At 46.3% G+C, this 16,340-nt stretch overlaps 1 protein-coding gene across 5 annotated transcripts in view; it reads left to right on the top strand.

Annotated features, from left to right (window-relative positions):
* The window catches only part of BCAS3 (BCAS3 microtubule associated cell migration factor), a 282,822-nt gene that overhangs the window by 243,926 nt on the left and 22,556 nt on the right, over positions 1 to 16,340 (top strand). The gene's annotated exons all lie outside the window — the stretch shown is intronic.

The following is a 16,340-nucleotide window of genomic DNA, read 5'->3' as shown; positions in this document are numbered from 1 at the left end:
CAAAAAAAAAAGGGGGCGACTGTGCATTTAACTGCCTGCACACACATGCACACGGAGCCTCATCCTGTGCACCCGCGTCACGTTACAGCTGTGCTAATAGTCACCTTGCCCGCAGTAAATATTGGGCCAGTTTCGTCACATTTGGTTTATGTTTATCAACACAGCACTTAAGCAATGAGGTTTTGGTTGCAATAAGGGAAAGGGTCCGTTTCTGTCTCGCCTGCCTGCAGCACAAATCCAATGTTTGCACTCAAAGACAGAGCCCAACCAGTTTCCACCAGGAATATGCCGTCTCTCACCAGTTGAAAAACATTATACGTGTATCGCGCTATTATTCTATTCAGTTCTTGACATAAGCTGCCTAGCAGTTTTGTCTTGAACTCCTTTTTTCATTTTAGTAACGTTAAACAAATCATAGATTGCACTCGAGGACTTCCCAATCAACGGAAGAATGAACTCTGAAGCATAAGTTGTAGTTAAACGGGCTTACAATTATTATTCATAAATGCACATGTTATGGCTGCAGTTGTTTCGCTTCTTTCTTTTACAACCCTATAAATTGTATACAGAACATAAAGGCTTTACTTCTTAAATAAATGTTTTGCAGCCGCCATAAATTATCTTTCTTGCGTTCATAATGAAAAAAAAAAAAATCACTGTTTGATGTTTTATATCCTCTTCCCTAAAATGTAAAATATGGTAGTTGGAGCCAGATTTTATCTCATTTGAAAATAAAAGAAGGTTCATTTCCTACTAATTTTTTTCAGTCTTAGGTTTGGCGTTCCCATGAAATGCTGCCCAGTCTGCAAAGCAGCGTTACAATAAACTCCGCTCTATCTGAGCGTTTGTGTTTGAGTTGTACCAGTGCTAATTGTCGTCAGCATGAAGTGAGTTATGAACATAACCTGAATGTCTCTTTTTTTGTTGTTAATCCCTAATTCTGGTTATATTTTGTCTTCCTACGCACCTCGACTCGCGGGCTGAGCGCGGGGTGGTTGGACTTTAGGCCAGGCCTGCGAGGGCCCTGCCCGGCCTTGCTGTCCTGGAAGCCGAGCTGAACTCCCCGCTCCCCGGTTTGCAAAGCAAACTTCAACCTCATACTATTTACCTTGGCAAGTGCCCGGCCAGATTGATGATCTGTAAAGTGGATTTGTTATTTGGCTGTTTGCTTTGGCAGCTCTTGAAAGCAGTTTGCTGATTACAGTCCCAGATGTCATTGCATACATTACTGTTCGCTATAAGTTTCTTTTAAAGTTTTAATTTCAGCCGCAAATACTGTTAAGCTTTTTGCACCTTTCTGTCTTTAGCTCATTGATGTTCAATATCAAGAGCGACAGCCTTGATTGCCTTAAATGTTCTTGTTATTATCTTTGTTGGCAGGTCTGTAGTGCGGGCAGCAATGCCGCTGCCTTTCCCCCTTTCCCTCTGTGCCCATCGGGGCCACGGGCGGTTGCAAGTTGATCCCATGCAGTTTTCTAATAGTACAGAACCTGAAAAATCAACATAACGTTCTTATAAATGGTGAGGTTTCACATGACCACATACTTGAGTCAGTAGAGTTGAGAACAGGAGGAGCAACGTTAACTGAAGTCGCCCAGTTGCATTAGCGTAAGCAAAGAAGGAACGTATGTCTTCAGAGGCGCTTCTTCTGAGTTACACCCATCTCTTCTAACTATTATCTTGTTTTTTTAAAGGTTAGCGATTTGGCACGTCAATATGCTCAGAATCAGTTTGCTCCTGACGTCGGGTGACGCTGAGTTTGGTGCCAGCAGCGCCTCGGCTCTGCTCCCTTCCCAGCCCGCGAGGGTTCAGCTTGAGGAATAGCGGGATATTCTATTTCCATGGTGCAAAGTACATTTACCTTTCTAAAGTCCAATAAGAGGCGCATAGGAAGCTCAGCGGGGTGTTTGCTGCTCCCCTGGCTGGGCAGGAGCGTGTCCTGGCTTTGTGCACTTCAACCATCCTCCATGGGCACGAGCTTTGCTTTTATTCCCTTTCTCTTTTCTTTTTCAGTGGAGGTACTTTGAAATATTCAAGTTGAAGAAGTTAATTCACTTGAAGCAAGTTTACTTTTCGAGGGGAGGATATCACTGTAGTATTTTTGGCCACTGCTTGAAAATTCCTCTAACCCTTTACTATAATAAGCAAATTGAGCAGATTAAAGACACATTACACTGCCAAATGGTTTTTCTACCCAGGGTGACATGTATTTTTTCAGTGGAAAAGGTTGTGGGGGTTTTTTGTGAGCTGCTGTGCTTTTTTTAGCGCTTCCTGTTTTATTGTGTTTGAAGTGTCTTTGTGGTGACCTGTTGGGGGAAGATTCTTCCATATGGAAGTGTTTCTTCAACTTTTAATCATTTTGTTATTTCAGAAAAAAAGAAGATTTTAAATGCGATTTGCAGCTGTCTCTGGTTTTGTTCGCAGAGAGCTGGTCCAACTCACCACGACGTTGTAGGAACGCGTCGTGATTAATTGTTCATACACAACGTGGAGGTGACATCCACGTACTCTTAATTAAATTAGATGCCTTCTTTAAAATCTGTTTAAAATATCTGTAGAAGAGGATTCCTTTGTGTTTTAGTGTATTTTTCTCTTCAGAAAATGATATCTCTTTAAAGATTTGGGGTGAATCCTGCCTTCCCTGGATGCCTTGGCAAAGCCCCCATTGGTTTTGGTGGGACTGGGATTTCACCAGGAGCCCCTGACTCTGTTGTAAGCATTTCTGAAGTTAGATCAGGATAAGAAGCGATTTCATCCTTTGCCTATTCTGGGAGAAAATCTTGCTGGGATTTTACACAAGGTCAAAAAAAGTTACAAGTTTATTTTTAAGTCCACGAGACAAAATTCTCCATTAATGTCCAACAGAATGCGTTTTTCCTGCGCTCCTATTGGACTCGCTGGGTCGTAACTGAGAGCAGAACTTGGACCCCTGCATTTGCATTATAGCCGCATCCTGTTTCCTATTAGTTTTGACACTAACATCTGAATTTCAGATTTCGTCTTGTTTAGCTTTAACCGCTCAATCAGTGCATACAACCGACAGCTCAGACCTCTCCGGCTCGCAGGGGGTGCGAGGGCACAACTCAGCATCAGCGATGGAGCTGGTGGAGCCCGCTGGGTCATTACACAGCTGGGCTTGCCCACCAGGCACATCCCCACTTGCCCTCTGCATCAGATCTTCCACGTTTTAACCATAAGAAAAACAGCCTCAACGGTATTTTTTGAGCCCACATGTGAATACCACATGTCGAGGTCTCGTGTCTGCAGTTTCACTCCTAATTAAGTGTAGATGTAAGTACTGGGTATCTCATAAGGTCTCTGGCTCTCTGCAATTCACCACAAGCATCTAATTTCCAGCTCCTTTGTGTCGGACCTGTTATTTATATGAGAAGGGTAGGTGCACTCGGTGGTTACAAGCCTGCTGGATGATTACGTTTCTGTAGCTGTCATCCTGTCACGGGTCCTGCAGACATCTGCTCGATGGACTCTTGCTAGTTTATTACGGGGAGAATTCCTTGCCGTGCCGAGGGCTGGCCCGAGGTCTGTGCACCGCTTAAGTCTTTATTAAGCCCTGAAAATGGGTCTTAAATGGCATATTGGCCTCGCCTGCTCTGAACGCGGAGATGAATTTCATTCTTCATGAGCAGTGAGATTGGCTTTGGCTGTTTGTCTTCACCGCTGTGAGTATCAGGGTGGGTTTTCTAAACCTGCCTAAAGCTTTTGATGCTACAGCCCACAGAAGCTGAGGCCTCGCGGGCTTTCTGACCTAACAACAGGATGGTTTGAAAAACGGCAGCTTTTTGATGTAGTTGGGCACAGCACCCATCTGGTTTCAATTTTCAAGGTGTTCCGAAGTCATATTGTTAGCTACGGGGGGTCCTTTGTGAGCGGCGGTGTGCGCCGCCTTGCTGCTGAGACCTCAGAGCGTGCCCAGGTATTGATTTTTGGAGAACTGAAGGGAAGTAGCTGTTATTGTCTCTCATGCCGATTGTACAGGTGGAGAATCTCAGGCATAAAATGGACAGATGTCTTCACTGGGCTGTGCAGAGTGGGATCAATGAGACTCGTATGTGAAGCTGGGCTTTTATTTTACTGTCTCCATTTGCTCTGGTTTCCACAGTATTCAGAGTTTATTGGAAATTATTTCAGGAAGGAAATCCTTTTCTTGCACCTACCCAAAGAATATGATACTGATGTGACTCTTAGGTGACGCTTTCCCTTGTCCCACCTGATCAACCAACACATTTAGATACGGGCGTGGATTTGGGGCTGACTTTCAAATTTGACATGGAAAAGACTGAATGATGCCCTTGAAGGTCTTTATGGTCTCCAGGTCTTCGCTGTGCCCTGGTAGGACTCGGGCTCTGCGGAGAACGTGCCTTCAGTTCGGTGGCAGCTCCAGTTTAAATATTTCACCAAAACACCTCCAACGTGTCCTTCTTCAGTAGCTTCCGAACGGTGTCCAACTAGATGAAAATTAGCCAGTGGCTTAGTTTGTAGAGCTACAGAGGTCAAATGTCTCGGACAGACAAGGTGCTAAGATGCTAATTCTCCCCGTTGGAACGAGGAGGCAGTTCTCTGCTCAGTTAAGCAGAAAATGCAGGTGGTCTTAAACATCGCTATTTTCGCCTCCCGTTTTGAATGCAATTAAACAAAAGCCGCGGTGATTGCAGGTAGGATAAGCAGCTTCCAGCGCAGCTCCAGGTCCTCTCCTAAGATCAGGTGTGAGGCAAAGGGTTTGAGGATGGAGCCCCAGAGGTCCTGGGCTGGTCCCTGCCCGACTGTCCCCAACGCGGGACACGCAGGGAACTCATCCTGAACTTCCCTTCTCACACTGCGCTTCCCACACTTCTCCTCTCGGAATCTTGTTTTCCACTTTTTTGGAGATTTGTGAAACATATGCTTTGGAGGGTTCCCAATTTTTTTCACAGCAAGAAAAGACTTAACTCTCGGCGTTGTAAAAAGCCTCGCGAAAAAGCACACTCCTCCTTTATAATGGACTTGCTTGGCACAACTCAATAATCCCCATTTCTCATCACTTCCCAGTGTACTTTTATAGGATATAAAAAGGGTGTTATGATCCGTGTTCCCAAACCTTGCCTCGGCTCGCAAGAACATCAATAAACATGGCTTGATGGACACCAGAGCTGCGCCGTTTCCCTCGGTGCTTTGAACGTGCCCCAACATACCTTTTGAATCTGTTCTCCGTATATGAAACCGCTCGTGCCTCTGTTGACCTTTTAACGTATCAAAGGTAATAACTTGTGTGCTTAGAAGTTGTTACTTCTCCCAGGATACGTTTCTAGTCTGGTCACTTATTGTACTTAGGAATATTTTCTTTGCTTCATCTCATGTCCCACTTTGTTTTCTCTTTCCTTGATCTAAATTAATCTGCAGATAGGGAGATCAGCCTGTCTGGAGCTAGCAAAAGATTTTACTTCATTTCTCCCCCTTTCCTTTTTCTTTTGTCTCGGAAATTGTTATTGTTATTTCTTCAGTTCGCAACTGAGATGATGGGTTGATGTTTGAACAGTTACGTGCTCTGTTCCAGGAAATTCTGTCTTAGTTCCAAGGCTCCCAGCGCAGGGGCTCCCTTCACCTTCATCTTTCAGCAGAGCACTAAAGCATTTGGCACGTTTTTCGTCACATTTTTCGCTGCTGTTTATGGTTTTGAGAGATTCCCCTGGGACAGTTTCCACCTTTGAGCTTGCCCACTCTCCACTTGTATTTACACGGCCACATCAATAGAACCGGCGCATCCCTCTCATATCTTCATCAGCCGGTACCTGACACCCTCTTGCTCACCTCCTTGGATTTGCTTCTCTCTGGTTTGATTGTAAAGCCAGTTTTCCCGCCGGGCGTGCTCGTAGGTGGCTCCGTGTGATGGGAGGATCGTTGGGACACAAGGTGGGGACGGCGGTTGCTCCGATGGGCTCACACATCACCGCTGCTGGCAAAGGGAGAGCGTCACAAAGCAATTCCTTCTGCGAAACACCGCTAGTTTCGCTCATTTCCCACTGGAAAAGGTGTAGGACCAGCTTCTGCCGAAGCTGTGGGATTCTCCCTAATAATCAGATTTTTTTCCATATTAAATTCTCCAGAAAGCTGCGATTAGCCCCACTTTGGAGAGTTCACAGCAGCTTAATTCTACTGTAAAACTGTCAGCAGTGATTTTCTAAGACCGGTTTGGGTTCTCGTACAGAACTACTTCTTGCTGAAATCCTTTTCAACCAAACACACTTGTCATTTCTCAGCCATTAAAGACCATAAACTCCATCTTTGGATTTTTACATGCTGAACTTAGTTTATAATGATAGATACTTGTTTATAACACACTGAAGATTTTTGTTAGCTTTCTGGCATAAAAACTGGAACCTTCTCGTTTGATTCGTAGTTATTAGTAGCAGGTTTATCCTTTTAAATATGTACAAGCTATGATTTAAGTGGAATATTTATTGACCACGAGAAGGGTAGCCTGCAGCTCTCAGAATCCATCTTGGCAAGCAGCGTCATTCTGGTCATGAAACTCTTCGCAAGGAGTAAAGCTGGTTGCACAGGAGGATTTTGGTTTTGCAAGCCCGGAGGTCACAGTACCGGTACCAGGTTTTGGATGCCGGGGTCCCTGGGAGAGATGGGTTTTCCTTCATCATGGTGTGAGTGGTCCCACGTTTGCTGCGGTGCTAAAGGCCGTTGGTGCTATAAAGTGGATTTAGAGGGGGCTACAAAGCGTGCACAGAGCTGGGGGGCTGAATCGGGCCCTCCTGGGGAAGCTGTCAGGGAGAAACCCCCATTTCCATCATCCGAGGACATTAGTAAGAAAGATTTTAATTTGAATCTTCCCTGTAAGAATAACGCCCTGTGTGCTCACCCTTGTAGTCACCTTTTGTGATTTCCGTAGCCCCGAGGTCAGGGTGCTGTTGTCAGGTGAAAAAGTGGCAGTGTTACTCATGGCTCTAGAAGTCCTTGTATGACTTATTTTAAGTAATTCGTGCTTATTGCTGAAAGCTTTGCTTTTAGCCGACAACGCTGAGCCGTCGTTGCCCAACTCCTGTTTGCATTTGGAGTTGTTACTGCAAATTGCCAAGTGCAAACATGAGGCATGCAGAAGGGTAACTCTCCTGCCCTTTGAGTACAGTCTTTGCTGAGGATGAGAGCGAGATGAGTTAAATGACCGAAAGCCTTAGGCTAGGACATGCCAGCTGCAATAATTTTTTCACTCCATCATCTCACCTTGCAACGTCGCTCTGCCTTATCCAGCCACCAGATGTCTGATGGATAATATAAGTGACAAGGGCAAAACCTCCTCAATGTGTGCAGAGGAAAACTTGAGACAGCGAGGACGGGTCTGCTGGCTCCTGAGCAGCTGGGTCCTGCCTGGCTGGGCTGAGATCCCCTGGACAAGGTTTGCGAGAAGATCAGACCTTGGTACTACGAGTCTCCAAGTGCTCTGGCCCCGCGCCAGTAGCACACTTAAGCACACTCTTAACTTTCAACATATATATACTACCATTGAAGTCTCTGTAGCTGTTTGCATGCTTAAAATTAAGTGTATGCTTAAGCTGGCTTGGGACCAGAGATCTCGGTGCTTTGTAGGTCCGGTCCTTGCTGGAGCTTGGGTAACCAGGTCATGCAACTTGACACGTGCTTTTCATGAATTCAGAATTGGGCCAAAAGAGTTTCTTTTCCCAGGTTTGGAAGGCTTACAAGGAAACAAATTGAAGGGTTTTTTGACTTTTTAGCGTTTTCTAAACATAAAATTTCACGTTTTCTCTGTAGTCCTTAAAGAAACGCCTTGTCCTGGTTTTCTTGGAGGGATCCAGAGACTTGGAGTGAGCGATTTCCAAAGGGCCCAGAGCTGTGGGAAGGTGCCTGGGACCTGCTGCCTGGCCGGGCTCGGTGGCTCTGGAGGTCCCTTTGTGTTTTCTGAGCAGATGTGACAGCGCACCGGGTTGTCCTCAGGCAGGACGTTTCTTTCTGGACAGCCCTGGCACAGACTCGCCCAGTGACCTCGGGTGAGTTACCTAAACCGTGATGTTCCAGCTCTTCAGTGGTGTAAGCGATACAGCTCTTTATATCAGCACCAATCACTTATTTTGCCGTGGCTAGGAGTTTGGCTCTCTAGGTGTGTTTTGCAATCTCTCTTCCCCGATCTTGGTCACTTAATTAATAAGTATCAGGAGTTTCCAAACCAGTTCCTGACGTTAATGGTGCTGGATCCTCAGAGCAGCTGCTCAGCTGCCCCAAACACAAACATTTCCATCGCTCTGGTTTAATAACCTGAATCCATCTTGTGCTGTTTGTGAAATATTTTAAAATACTTGTAAAGAAGTTGTGATTACAGCAGGCCGTGCACATGGCCTTAGATAGAACCCTAATAAATTGAATGTTAACACAGTGAGATTTGCTACAGAAAGTGTCAGAAGCCTCCAAGCTCCTCCCAGACACCCAGAGGGTGCCTCATATTTGCAAGTGAGATTTATTTATCCTGTGTACAAGTACTTCCTAGACAGTAGCTTGGAAGCGATGCGTACATTATCTCATAGTGAGGTAACACTAATAAATTACAAATTAGAGGCCCCGAGTGGGATTAGTGATGCACCTCAGGAAAATATTTTGCTTGCTGTTTATATGTCAGCTGGGTTGTGAAATGGTTCATCTGGAAAAGGTGATATGAGACCAGAGAAATATTTGCTCTTATAATGCATAAAAATATTTCGGTTTGAGTCTTAACTGGCTGCAAATTGCTCATTTTCAGCGCTTCGATGGTCGCTCGGCCCCTTTCCTGCTCATTCTCCTCTGCAAACTTTCTCCTGGCCGATAAGAAACAGCCCCTTCATCTCCCCTTGTTTGTGAATGTTACTTATAAAGAAGAACTGACCCAAAGCCCAGCAGAAGTCTGGGATGGGGAAGCGCTCACCCCTCCTTTGGAGCAGGTTTAATACACGATATTCCCTGCAATTCAGCTGCGGAGGATTTGTACCCACAGTGAACTCAGCCTTTCCAAGCATTACACTCTCTATTACACAAGAAAAAGTCTCCTATTACAATTTGAGTGATATATTAGTATATAGCACCGTTCCAATGTTTTTTCAACGCTAAGATTTTTTTAATTCAAGTGAAACAATCAGAATTAAATTCCTTGGCTCAGGCGGTTACCACTAATTCTCCAGCAATATGACAAATCCACACTTGTGTCTCAAAGTGTAACATAAGATCTTAGTTATCCAGCAAACCCCGATGAGTTGTCAGATCTTTCCTTACTTGTGGGTAAATATGAGCCTTTTATAATCCATTATGTGTCCTTTGTACATGTGTGTGTATATATATATATATATATATGTGCATTTGCACATGCTGTGAGATTGATAACAAGCAAGATAAATCTTGCTGTTTTCTTAAGGGAAGTAGGATATTATTCAAGGCTCTCCAGTGGAATTGGCATATTTCTACCTGGCACAGTGAGCTCGCTAAGGCAGGGAATGCCTGAAAACCCCTCCAAAGAGCCCAGAAATGGCTTGGCATTTCAATAACCATCATTATTTAGCGTCACAGAAATACCAGATGTATCTTTCCTGCATCTTACGCAGCTTTTCCCGCTGAAGCCGATACAAAAGGCTTCAGCGTCGTAAAATCACAGCTTTGCTTCAGATGAGGAGGAAAGCAAAATAAAGACTCATCTAAAAAAGTCTCCACTGAGATTTAATGGAATTCGCTGTGTGTTTAAATTTCCGAGGCATTGTTGAAAATCTCAGTGATCATCTTATTGCAAGCTTAACCGAGTCGTAGATCTTCAGAGAGTGGGAAACTCTACAAGGGGAAAAAAAAGTTACTGGATTTTCTAATTTTAACCAGGACTGAGAATTATAAGTATGCGAATACCACAGGAAAACATTTCCAACCTTGCACAAACTAAAAAGTGCTGAAGATCTTTTGCGAATCCTTTTTTAATGAATTTTCCAGACCTAGAGGTTGAAAGAACATCAGGTGGAGTTCCTGGTGTCGCGCACCCACCCGGCTCGTGCAGGCACCTCTGTTCTTCACACTCCTCTGTTCTTCACACTCCTCTGTTCTTCACACTCCTCTGTTCTTCGGGACACTCCGCTTTATGTCGGGATTAAATGTAAAGAAACGTTAATCTGTAAGGGGGTTTGGGGTTGATCACAGCATTGCTGATTTTTTCCAGGCGTTCTGATACAGCAAAGAGTTAAAATACGCAAGAATCTTACTATTCAAGGGGGGAAAACAGATTTTTTCTTGGAAATTAATTTTATGATGAGGGGGTAGTTTGGTTTTAAAATCATAACAGCGTCCAGTTATACTGTAGTTTCCATCTCTTTTTACTTTTAAACCACTAAATAAATTGCATCCAGTATTGCAAAAAGAGTACAAATACAACTATCTTATTTTTCAACGTGCTGCGTTGCTGGGGCTGTAAACGGCCGCCCCTTCCCCGCGGTGCCCGCGGCACAGCCCGCTCGCCCCAGCCCCTTCATCACTCTTCAAAGCAAGATGACAAAGTCCTGGCGCTCCCGGTACCGCAAAACCACGGCATAAATTTCCCCGGTGACACCGCACGCGGATTTTTTTGCATTTGCTCGTTTTGAGTCCTGCTTTGGATGGATGTCACATCCTGCCTCTGGTTTTTAAACCATCCCGTCTCCTCCCGTGTCCTTTTGCTAACCCCTGCGCTCGGCCGGGGCTGCCGGAGCCCTCGGCGACGCTCGGGGGGTCCTGGGGGGTTTCCTTCAGCTTTCGCCAGCCCGGGGCTCGGCGTCGGGGCCGCGGTGACACTCGGGTCCCTCGTTTGGTGGCCAGGTGTATTACCAGCGGGCTGGCGTGAAACCGCAGTTCGGATGGCGAAGAGCAGTCGCAGGGAGCATTCAAGGGAAAGGCAGGGTTTAATAAATACACTTAATCATTTATGTTTTGACCTTAACCCAGGCTCGTACTCAGGCGCAGAGAGCGGAGAGTTGCAAACGTACTTTGTCAAGGCTCCTTTGGCTGATGCCGCGGTAAAACAGGGCAGCCCGCGCTGAGGAAAGGCAGATCCTTCAGAAAGGAGAGTAAAAGGTCAGAACTAATCCAAAAGGACAAGCAGTGTATGTCTGTGTGTATATTGGGTTTCACATATGAAATCCAGTCATGATAAATCTGATGGCTTTAGAAACATCTACTTTGATTAATGAAAACATAGTTCCCATAGACCATGGGTTTCATACTTCAAAGTTCTCCTGGATTTAGGACCTTAGGTTTTGCTTATTCATATAACATGCAGGAAACTATTTTTAAATGAATAAGGGAGTTTAAAAAAAAAAAAAAAGGCACATGTTTCAACATCGGTGGTGCAGATAGACTGGATAATAAGGAGCAAAATTAACAAACAACAGACCTTTTATTATGCATTTTACAATAATGTTTACATTCTTTGCTCTATATTTGTTTTTCCTTGAAAAGATTTATGTATTTATAAAAATATCTCGCTGCTCCAGCTCTGAAAATTGCAGCCTAGCTCTACATTTGAAAGCCTTCACGATGGCTGTGAGCGCTGGCTGTGTTCCTAATCGTCCCAAACGCTTCTCCTGAGCCCGTGGTTAACCCCTTGTGCGGGGCCGGAGGAGGCGGCGGCGGGGAGGAGGAGGACGGCGAGATCGTCCGGCACCGCCGTCATCCTTCACGTGTCCACCCGTGGCCTTGGCTGTCACCCCGAGCCGGGCAGCAGGACCGCGCGGCCGCTGCCGCATCCGATGTGGGTGATGGTGGCGACCTCCTCCCTGCCCACCGGCCTTCGTCCTCAGCGAGCCGCTGGCCACAGGGCTCCCAGGGCCACCCCGCTCCTCCTGTTTGCTTAACACTCAGTTAGAAATAACGACAAAGGAATAAACAGCATTGTTGTTTACAAGTCCATAGCACTGAGGGAGGGACACAGGGACCTCTCGGCCTCGCTTCGCCAAAAGTTCAAAGGGATTTGAAAGTGTTCGTTGCCTGTGGGCCCGGGCACCCCGGCTGAAGTCTCCATTAATTAAATGCACTCACAGGATACAGAGCTGGTGAGTAATGTCCTGTTTATAGCAGAACTGTGAGCGATTCTGGAAAAAAAGAAACTCCGTGGGAGGGAAGATGACAGGGAAAGAGTCACTCGCAAAGGCTGCAGCTCCTGCTGCTGTTTCCAAAGGCAATAATGAGCGTTCACACCTTGATTTAGCGGCCGGACGCAGAGGTGAGCTGTTGCAAATCCCATCAGACGTAAGCGGACGTGCACGTGCTGTGCGGGGGGATCGGCAGCACGTGCCGCCGAGCACGGGCACGTGTTCCAAAGTCAGATATGGGGCAGGTTGGCGAGATGCCGCTTCCATAAGGCGTTTGCACAGGCCAGCAGTGTTCCAAAGGCAGATACGGGGCAGGTCGGGGAGATGCCGCTTCCATAAGGCGTTTGCACAGGTCCCGTTCCAGCCCCGAGAGCCGCTGCTCTGCCTCATTCCCCCTGGAGCAACAAACTCATGGCACGGGAGCGAGCTGGCAAAGGCCGTAGGAAAGTTCAACCATTAATATTTAAAAGGGGTATGTTACAATTTGACTCACCGCTTTGGGGAAGGAATTTCCATGGGCCGGTTCCTCACACGCCCATGGGGTTCTCGCTCCCGGCTGAGGATTCTGGGCAGCTCCGTCACGCTCGGGCTGCGGTTACCGGCGTGTCCGGGGCCCGGCGGGTCGGGACTCACTTCAAAGTCCCCTCCGGCTTCCGAAGGGGCCAGGAAAGTCTGGAGGTTGGTGATGGGCAGCCTGGCAGCCTCTTCTCTCCCTCCGAGACCGTCTCACTCGCACCCCAGGGTCTGCGGTCCCGGGGGTCGCACCCCGTCCCGTTCACCAGAAGGATGCATCTTTTATCGGTTAAATTTGGCGGGTCATTTCCTCTCCTATTTACTCTGTTATTTTTGCTCACGCGTATGTTGCAATATGCAAGGTGAGGCTCAAAACTGTCAAGCTCTTTAATAGAACCATTACTGTATTTTTGGAGGACTCGCTCTTTTTGATTTACTGTTCCTCAGAAGACAGGAAATGGAGCTACTTGATTTCATATTTTAAACAAAGCCGTCCAGAGGTTTAATGAAAAAAATTTCCCCTGGCTTTCGAATTAAAGGGCTATGGTGAAAGATTTAGCTTAGCTATTCTGACTTAGAAAAATAACACAGCAGAAGCATTAAAATATTTTGTAAAAATACTTTTTACTACTAGAGGTTTCAGAGAAGAAAAGAAGCCGCTCTGGTTTTCTCGGTCGCTTGTTGGTAGGACTAACTGTGAAATCAAAGGATGTTTCCAAGGTTTGGGATTTTTTTCCCCCCCCTTTCTGTAGAATTTATTTGCCTTTTATATTAAAAGCCTTAACAATTGCGATGCAAAAGACAAATCCTGTGCTTCTAAGTAAGGTAATTTGGTATGAGTAATAACAGAAGCCTTTGCCATTAATAAAACACGAGAAATGTGAAGCAGAAAGATGAGGGGCCTGATTCCACGTGAGTAAAGGGCCGTTCTCGTTGGGCAGCAAATGCCAGTGGAAGGACAGGAGTGGGAGATTGGTATCAGGAGAAAATTAACGTTTTAATGGGAAAATCCTGTCTGTGGAGCAGAATTAGCGTGGGGTGTTTGGGGCAGTGTGCAGCTAAACACGCTGGAACTGCCAAACAAAGCACTTCCGACCTCGGCGTTCAAGCCAAAATTTCTGCTCGTTCCGTTTGGTTTGATTTGGGGTTGGTTTTTATTTGCAGCGCAGGGGATCTGGGATGGTGCTCGGGCATCGCACAAAGGAGGCTGATGGTCTTCATTTCCACCCGGTTTCATCTTCAGTAAATAAGGGGGGAAGGAAACGTTCTGCTGGCTTGAAATCACCGCACAATAGGTGCAATACTGACGCGATTTCAGCGGTGTGGCGGTGCAGGCCGGGGCGAAGCCGCCTTCTCTCCACCCTTCCGTAATCCTCTGGATCAGCGGGAGCCTTCTCGGCCGCCTCGGTCCTGCGGTTACGTTCTGGCTGTGGGTTTAGGGGATTTTGACAGCAGGACACTCCGCGGAGGTTTATTTGTAAACTTCTCTCTGGCCGACGATGGGGAATTCGATACGTTATCAGCTGAGATACTGGGATTGAAAAGGGGAGAGCAAGGCAGCCAGGAAGAGATTACAATTTAATAAATAGCAGAGATACGGGGAGCTGCTATCAGTGTATGTTTAATGCCATTAGCTCGGGTGCCGTCGGTAACGACGTACAAAGCACCCAAAGGCTCCTGGGGAGTGCGCAGCTCATCTGCCATTTGATGCACTTCACAGAGGAATTTTCCAAGGCGTGAAAATACCCAGGGCTTAATTCTGCCTTGAAAAAGATATTTTACTACTGTCTGGTGATGCAACAGCAAGAAGAACGGGAAGGTCCATGATAATCGGTCTTGTTGATCCTGAAATAGTTTTCTTTCATGTCAAAGAGAGACAGAGCCAGGGATTTATGGTAGGAAAGGACCTACCTGTTCAAGCAAAGTCCCATCTTCTGCCATCACACCGCGAGTAACCTCGGCCGCACATCTGTGTGTTGAGCTTTACGTGGAGCCGATTTTATCAATGCGTATATTGAAATAAGGAGGAATTTGTGGACTCCACGGCAGCACAGAGCAGGTGATGGGACACAGAGCTCTGTCCTCCCGTTCGTCACCCCAGGCAGGGCAGTGAATCCCAGCAGGATGCCTGGCCCTGAGTCCCATTGCCAGACGTGCGCTCCAACCGCGGCGAAGGAGTGGAAAGGGAGGAAAGATAAAACTAGAGCTCCCCAGCCTTACAGGTTTTTTTTTTTTTACAAGAAAACTTTCTGTGCAGTTAATCCCTCCAACCTGCATTTGCATTAACACTTGCAACCTCACACGTTGCTGCTAAGAAGTTTTGGCAGCTCTTGGCCCTGATTGCAGAGGTAACGCTGCACTTGTCTCCTTTGCTCTCACTCAAGTATCTCAGGAGCCAGAGCCCGGCGCTTTATGAAGTTTCTCCCTGTACACATACGCAGGCGTCTTGGCAGAGCTTCAAAAGCCATTTGCCTTATTATTCATATGTCTGCTTATAGGAGCAGAAATGCTCCCATTTCTCACTTTCAGAATAAGGGCAGACACTAGCGGAGAAGAGATTTCTCATCTCTGGCACAACCCTGCAAACCTGCGGGAGCTTCAGCATCTCCCCACGGCCACCCTGGGGTTTTGGGATGCGAGTTTAACAGCCCCCCCGGTAACTCCCTGGTACATGAACAGCCCTATCCGAAAAACCTGAAATACTGGGGTCTTGGAGGGCGCGGGGGTCTCAGGGTCAGATGAAACCACAGAGGGATGACTTGAATAAAGAAGCCTCAAAAGAAGACCAAATGTTGCTTTTCCCTCTGCAGTTAGGATAGCTGACAATAGGGAAATGTTGCAGAGACTTAAACATCATCAAAGTTACTTTGCCTCGTCACTGCGTTTGTTCAAACAAGCTTCAAGAACCCTTGCTTTAAAACAAATTAGTAGGCTGGAGTAACCTTATAAATCCAAAGACCCATTAGAAGTTGAAATATTTGGTCATTCCTCCTCTCGGTTTAAACTGGGATTCATCCAGAGTTCAAGTGCGTGCATCACATAAGAGCCACGGTCCCATTTTGTAGAGGTCCATTTTAGCGTTGATGGTTTTCTAGTGCCAGGAATCTACTCTGCAGCCAGGCGAGGAGATAAATCAAAGCCGTGCGCGCCGATGAAATTCAGGAGCCAGGAGTCACCATTGCAGCCCATATAAATCCCTGCATGCCAGCCCCGGTGCTTTAGTCCGTGCCATTAGAGTTCAAAATTATCTGCCCCTCTTTGCTGATGTATGGATTAACCGGCCGGCCGAGTGTTTACGAACGGTTATCACCCGGTACTTTGGACGTTATCAGAGGAAGGGACGCCTGCCGCGGGGCTTGGTCTCTCACCCTTTCTATTACCACCTGTCAGTGGCGGGGGGTGTGCGGTGAAGCTGTACAGTCACAGACCACAAGTGTAGATAGTTTCTGACGGCTGATCAAAGGGGAAAACCAAAGGCCTGATAACAAGGACGTGTTTCATGTACTTTTAACTTTGAGAAACATTGGCATTTGCATTTTTTCCCCTCGGTAGGCTGGCAGAAACCAGGCACAATAAATGCTGTATATTCAGTTACTGAATAGTTGAGTAAATGGTATGTGCTTGAAGCAACAAAGCATGACTGTAATCTTGTTCCGAGTGGGAATGATTTAAGTAAGCCTGAGCAGAAGACTTGCTCTATAATAAAGTAGAATAATTTTAATTTGTACTTTGAAGTGATCT

The sequence above is a fragment of the Streptopelia decaocto genome (genome assembly GCF_964273445.1).
Source record: "Streptopelia decaocto genome assembly, chromosome: 18".
NCBI lineage: Eukaryota > Metazoa > Chordata > Aves > Columbiformes > Columbidae > Streptopelia > Streptopelia decaocto.
This window is presented reverse-complemented; position numbering and strand designations above follow the sequence as displayed.